At 42.1% G+C, this 6,855-nt stretch overlaps 1 protein-coding gene across 2 annotated transcripts in view; it reads right to left on the minus strand.

The window, feature by feature from the left end:
* Positions 1-6,855, minus strand: part of APOO (apolipoprotein O) — a 56,735-nt gene that overhangs the window by 48,865 nt on the left and 1,015 nt on the right. The gene's annotated exons all lie outside the window — the stretch shown is intronic.

Genomic DNA, 6,855 nt, shown 5'->3' on the forward strand with positions numbered 1-6,855 from the left:
ATTCCACTTAAGCATTATTGGGGAAAATCAACTCTTTAATTCTTTCATTTCAAAAATCTTTTGGCACTTTCCTGTCATATTATAAATAAGTCAAGTGCCACGTTTTGGAAACAGATACGTTTCTTTGCTATAGAGATGTCTTATGCATCTAATTACTCGCAGTAATTTTAAACGTACCATATAAACAAATATCAAAGTTCATTTCTTAGCTTCTAAAAAGTTCCAGTGTAGCCTAGAAAAGACATAGGTCTTGAGCAGGTATACATAGAGATCCTCTAATCATAAATGTCTACAAATATGCATAGGCCTCACGGGGTAATAAATTCATTTATCATAAATGTCTAGTCCATTATCTACTGTTCTCTGTCTCTGCTCCCCATTCTTTTGAGGTACAATTCATCTACTTCTTCCTTCTCCTCTTCCAGTGTCAGCTGCACACAGGGGGCCATTAGCATTTTAGAAGGAAGAGTGCTAGAGTGTCCTGAGCAGGATTCAGTTCTAAATGAGAAGTGAATTTATCCAAGTTTCATCTACTTGTGACAGTCCTAAGTTCAGGATGCTAATCTGAAACTCTAGATCACTTCAGTAGACAGATGTGATACAGGAGGGGCTGAAAACAGCTTACGTTCTTACAGCGCTTCATTTACCATTCTTGTCACATGTGATCTTATTTGAACCCCCCAACAATCATGTGCAAAATGGAGGGGCATATTACTGTCCCTACGGTACCATGATAAGGGGACTCAGAAACTAAGAAACCTCATTCAAGTTGATTAGCCAGAAACCAGAAACAACGATAAATTAGAACCTGGGCCCGTGCTTTCTGACTGCATCAAGGGCTGGGTAGTTTTTCTTCTTTGTGATCTACCATGCGACATCTTTGAAGGGTAACAAACGGGAAAGAATCCAATTAATCTCGCACATAAATATGTATTTACGTGAGTAAATATGTATGCATTATTCACTATAATTTCTCAAGAAGACCTTTGGAGATGCTTAAATTGTAGGAGGGAATCTTTATTATCTTTCAAAATATGTGCCATTTAAAATAATATTCAAGTAAAATAAAGTTGCAGCATTTCTTTTATAATCTACAGGTGATTTTCCTTTTCCATTTAGTAGTAGTATTCTCCCCTCAGTTTTTTTTTTTTAATTTATTTATTTTTGAGAGAGTGGGGAGAGGGGCAGTGAGAGAAAGAGGGAAAGAATCCCAAGCAGACTCCGCACTGTGAGTGCAAAGCCCACTGTGTGGGCTGGGGGCTCGATCTCACAAAACATGAGATCCTGACCTGAGTGGAAATCAAGTCAGACGCTTAACCGAATGAACCACCCAGGTGCCCACTCCCCTCATTTTGTACTACTGATATACTATTCATGATAAGAAAACTAATTTCAGAAAATAAGATGGGCAATAGAGGCATTACATCAAGACCAAACAGCCACAAAGAGTATGTGAGGTAATAATGCCCTACAACTAAGGACACAGTCACCTCAGGCTGTTCTAAGCAGGGAGCTCTGAGGGCAGGTCACATTTTTGCCCTTCAGGAAGAAACTGCCACAGTTTTCAGGAGGCCAAATTCTCTCCCTCAAGGCGTCTGATGATTCCATCTCCAACCCTCGTCTCTCAACCAATGTCCATACCCTTGGATTCCATGTCAACTGGTCACTGCATAATAATGTCCACAGACACTTCAACGAGTCCAATTTCTTCAAAATCAAATGATCACCTCTCTCCCCCAAATCCACATCAGCCTTCTTCTACGTTCCCATCTCCCTGAATAGTTCTAACAGCCACTCAATTTTCCAAGCTAAAAGCCTGGGCAGCACCCTCAGATTCTCCTTTTCCCTCCTGTGCCACATCTAATCAACAACCAAAATTTGAAATTAAAAAATACTTTTGGAAAGCCCCAAGACTGTGCACCACCATAACACTACTGCAGCAGCCTCCTACAAGAAGCCAACTAAAAGTAACAGCTCACATTTATCAAGCCCTTACTTTATGCCAAGCACTGTGCTTGGGTCTGAGTTAACTTAATCCACACAAAAATGTGAGGCTGGTGCTAGTCTTAGCCTTGTTTTTTACAGATGAGGAGACAGCTACAGAGAACTTGAGTATCTTTCTTGCCCATAGTTAACACGGGGAAACCTGTCTTAACACAATGCGGAACTTTTACTTCTGTGTCCTTGGTTTTCTGCTCTGCTGGGAAGGCCCTTCCAGTTGCGTCCCTCTGCCCAGCTCCAGAGGTCAGAACAAGCATGTACTCCTCTACAAAGTCTCCTGATGCCCCCTGCTGGTGCTCATTCCTCTAAGTTAGTAGCTGTCAAGGTTGGCTACTCACCCTACAAAGTAGGTGACGACATCCCAGTCCTAGAGATCCTGATGGCATTGGTCTGGCTGCAGCCCAGGCAGCAGGACTTGCCCTCTAGATGATTCTAATGCGTAGCCAAAGTTGTGATCTACTGCTCTATATCTCCCCCAACCCTTTCACATCAGAGCACTTACTACACGACATCAGAATGGGCAGTTTCTGAGCCACTAACCTTAGTTTCACTCACCTGGTGGGGTTGGGGTGGGGATGGAGCTTTTTCAATCAGAGGTTCCAGGACCTCACTTAAAAAGTAAATCAGACCCTTGGCGCGCCTGGGTGGCTCAGTCAGTTAAGTGTCCAACTTCGGCTCAGGTCATGATCTCCCAGTTCTTGGGTTCAAGCGCTGCATCAGGGTCTGTGCTGACAGCTCAGAGCCTGGAGCCTGCTTCTGATTCTGTGTCTCCCCTTTTCTCTGCCCCTCTCCCGCTCGCATGCTCTCTCTCAAAAATAAATAAACATTAAAAAAATTTTTTTAAAAAAGGTAAATCAGACCCATGGACGCAGGGTCCTGTAAAATGTCTCTCAAATAATTCTTGTGTGCAGCCAAATCTGCAAATTGTCTCCTAGGTAAGAACTGGGAGTTTTCATTTGTACCCACCAGGGTGTAGCACGGTGCTCACCATAGCTGGACTATGATAAACATTTGGGTAATGAATGAAATCTAGTAACACAAATCTGGGCATGGGGTGTATATATTCAATTCCAGCAGCAGCACCCAGAAAAACTGCTTCCTCGAATAGAACTGGGCAGCTTTTCAAACGTGTTTTTTAATCCACCAGTGCCCCCTACTGACCTGAAGATGGATAACTAAATCAAAACAATGGTTACAGTTCAAATATTTTAATTGTATGTGCGCATAACTAGTCTCTCACAAACACGCACACACACACACACACACACACACACACACACACACAGTACTTTTTCCACCAACACCTATACTATCAATCCCTATTCCCTTCAGTCCTGGCTGACCCAAGCTGATAACTCTCAAACCCAGATCAATCCTGCCAGTTGCTAGTCTCCACTTCCAGGAAGCAATCATGATAGAGCTCGCGAAAGCAGCTCTCAGCAGAGCAATCAAAGCCTCTTACTGATCTTTTTTGTTCCTTGTTCACTGCCTCTTCCAAATCCCACCATATTCATAAAACCACTCACCTTTGGAAAACACAAGAAACCATTCATCTACCAATCTGCCTCACTTTATGCTATTCAAAGTATGATGGGGGAGCAGCAGCATCTATACCATCCAGAAATGTGTTAAAAAAGGGAGACTCTGAGGCCCCACCCCAGATCTACCAAATCAGAGTTGCACGTACAAATTTTGAGAGGCACTGGTTCTCACCTTCCTCAACTACTAAACCTGACATCGCCATTTTATGACAACTATTTTTCTAAGTGACTGCTTTGCTATCTTGAAATAAAATTCATCACCCACTACATGCATAAGTCGAAAAAAAGAGAGGCCAGTATCCTGATTTGATGGTATAATGGAGAACAAAAGGAAAAGATTTATAATAGGAATTATATTTCAGTATATAAATGCTCAACACAACTAAATTAAACATGTGCAGCACAATCCAAGTTCCCAAAATGTATCCCAATTGGGTGGTACTGTCCAGCTAAGAACCACTGGTCCACCATCACTCCCACCCTTTTCCTTCTACCTCATAGGAGGAAGGCAACACCTTTCCTCCTTTTTGAAGCTGAGGGATTCTCTTAGAAAAGCCTCCTCCCTGGGGCGCCTGGGTGGCTCAGTCAGTTAAGAGGTTAAGCGTCCAACTTCGGCTCAGGTCATGATCTTGCAGTTCGTGAATTCAAGCCCCCGGGTCAGGCTCTGTGCTGACAGCTCAGAGTCTGGAGCCCACTTCAGATTCTGTGTCTCCCTCTCTCTCTGTCCTTCCCCCGCTCATGCTCTCTCTCTCTCTCTCAAAAATAAACACTAAAAATTTTTTTTTAGTTTATATATATATATATATATATATATATATATATATATATATATATATATATAAAAAGGCTCCTCCCTACATTCCTCCCTAAGGCCATAAACACTGTCAAATCTTGAATAGTGGAACAACCACAAAAACAACTCTATAATCTTGACCTAACAGGCCTCTCCAGTTACCTACCATATTCCTCTCTCCTTCCCTTAAAGGAGAAAATCAAACTTATCAACCCCACCACCAATGTGTCCGTTTACTCATGTCTCAGTAACCAGCCCACGTTAATACAGCTTTCACTTCTATCAGTAAACCCACATGTATAAAGGTCATGGAAGCTTTCCAAATTGCCCAAATTAATGAGCACTTCTCCAAATTCATCTAACTTATCTCTCTGTAATGGACATTGTTGACTGCACATCTGAATTCCATTCCCCGCTGTGTTCATAAATTCATTTTTCTCCCCGGTGATTGAGATAAATTGACCCCATCCCCAGTTGATTTTGTTAGTCTCGGCCAATCAGAGCATGGCATTGCCCTGGCAATGGTTATCAGCTGAGGGGCAGACATGTGACTGAAGTTGGTCCAATCAGACTGAAGGAAGAGGGTAATCCAAGTGTGGGAGTTCTGTCCTCTCCCTTGCTCTAGTGAATGAGAAAACGTGTTACTACTGCCTGTTACGCTGCAATCATAAGGGAAATCAATGTTACTATGAAAAGCCAAGAAAAGGACCAGGTCCTTGATGACATTGTTGACCCACTGGAGTTCACCCATCCTCTAGACTTTGTGAGAGAATTCTCCTTACTATTTAAGCAAGTGGGTTTTCCCAACTGAAAGCATCCTAACATAGTCTGTCCATGAAACTTTTTTCCCTTGATTTTCTAAACGTCACCCTTTTGTACACCTACTTACCAGATTTCTAGTGTCCCCTCTTCCTCTGCCTATTCCTTACACTTAGGTGTCTGCCAAGGTTTGTTGTGACCTTTTCTACTCAGACTACATGTTTGACTAATTTAACCTGAGATATACTAGTACTTCCTACTTGGCTTTCAAACCTAAATGTAAATGTCTCTTCTGTGAAGCCTCCCCTGAAGTCCCCAGGGGTTCTATGCCCTTTTGTTGTGTCATACATCTCCTTGGCAGTCTGGTGAGCCCTATGGACCCCTACTCAAAATAATGCTTCTAACTGTATAAAATGCCAACTATACTTCAATAGTTAGAAAAACATTTTTAAAACTCAAAATCAGATATAGGAATATAGGCTTATTAGCTCATTAAATAAAAAGACTTAACAGTGAGTCTTATAACTACTATAATATTGAAGTCGTGATGATCACAAATGATTGATACCTTGAGATCTGCAATAACTGTGCTATGAAAATGTCTATGATATGTATTGGTCCTGTGACTTCCACTGATGATGAGTATTGCTAATACTAGTGTGCTTTATTGCTGTACTAGCTTATTAAATTAATCGCTCCCAATGAACCACACCTCCTCATAGCCAGACTCTTGAGTAATGTCCCCATATTGACTCTGGGCTTGGCCATGTGACTTGTTTTGACATCAGCACATGTGATGCAAGCAGGTAAGTGTTTGCACAATCAGACTTGCCCTCTTAGGACCTAGTGACCATGTGAGGAAGCCCAAGGTAGGCACAATGGAGGCACCAAGCCCTCACACATGACAATAAGGCCACCTTACAGTCTAGCCACCAGCCGAATTCAGCCAATGGGGGATGCCAGCAGAACTGCCCAGGCAGACCCACTGACCGTGAGACATAACAAATCATTATACTTTTAAGGCACTGGTTTGCATTGGCTTGTTACCTAACAAAAGCTAACTGATACAGTTACATACACTTGTAACTGAAGGAAATGCTACATTTCAGTTGGCAATTGGTGAAAATGAAGTTTTTTCACATCAGGGTTTAAGGACTTCCCTGAATTCTATCTACAGACCCTTGGAGGGGCTGAAGACCACAGGTTAAGAACACTTGGTGCAGAGGGGAACCCCCGAGGCAAAGGAGATCCTGCTCTCCTTTCTACTACCACAGTACATTGTTGATACCCATATAAACGGATCACAGCACATCTTTTGTTGTTGCAACACTAAAACTGAGCTGAACTCCTTGCACACAATAGGTGTTCAACACAAATTTATCAAATGAATGTAAACTGCTTATGGGATCTGTCCCGTAACTAAACTGTGAGCTGCCTGAAAACAAACTAAAAGCAAACACTTAGATGGCACTTCTATATGCCAAAGGCTCTTCCAAGTGCTTTAAACATACTTATTTACTCCTTATAACAGCCCTATGAAGTATATGCTATTCCTCCAACTTTACAGACAGGAAAACAGGCACAGAAAGGTTAAGGGATGTGCCCAAGGTCACCCAGCTGGAAAGTGGCAATGCCAAGACTGGAAGGCTGAATCCATGTTCTGATTTTATAGCGTGTCCTAATGTGCCCTAAGCACATTGCAGGAGCACAATAAAACTTCTAAATGAGTAGTACAATTTTGAGATTTCATTAGCACTATTT

This window comes from Leopardus geoffroyi, chromosome X (genome assembly GCF_018350155.1).
Source record: "Leopardus geoffroyi isolate Oge1 chromosome X, O.geoffroyi_Oge1_pat1.0, whole genome shotgun sequence".
NCBI lineage: Eukaryota > Metazoa > Chordata > Mammalia > Carnivora > Felidae > Leopardus > Leopardus geoffroyi.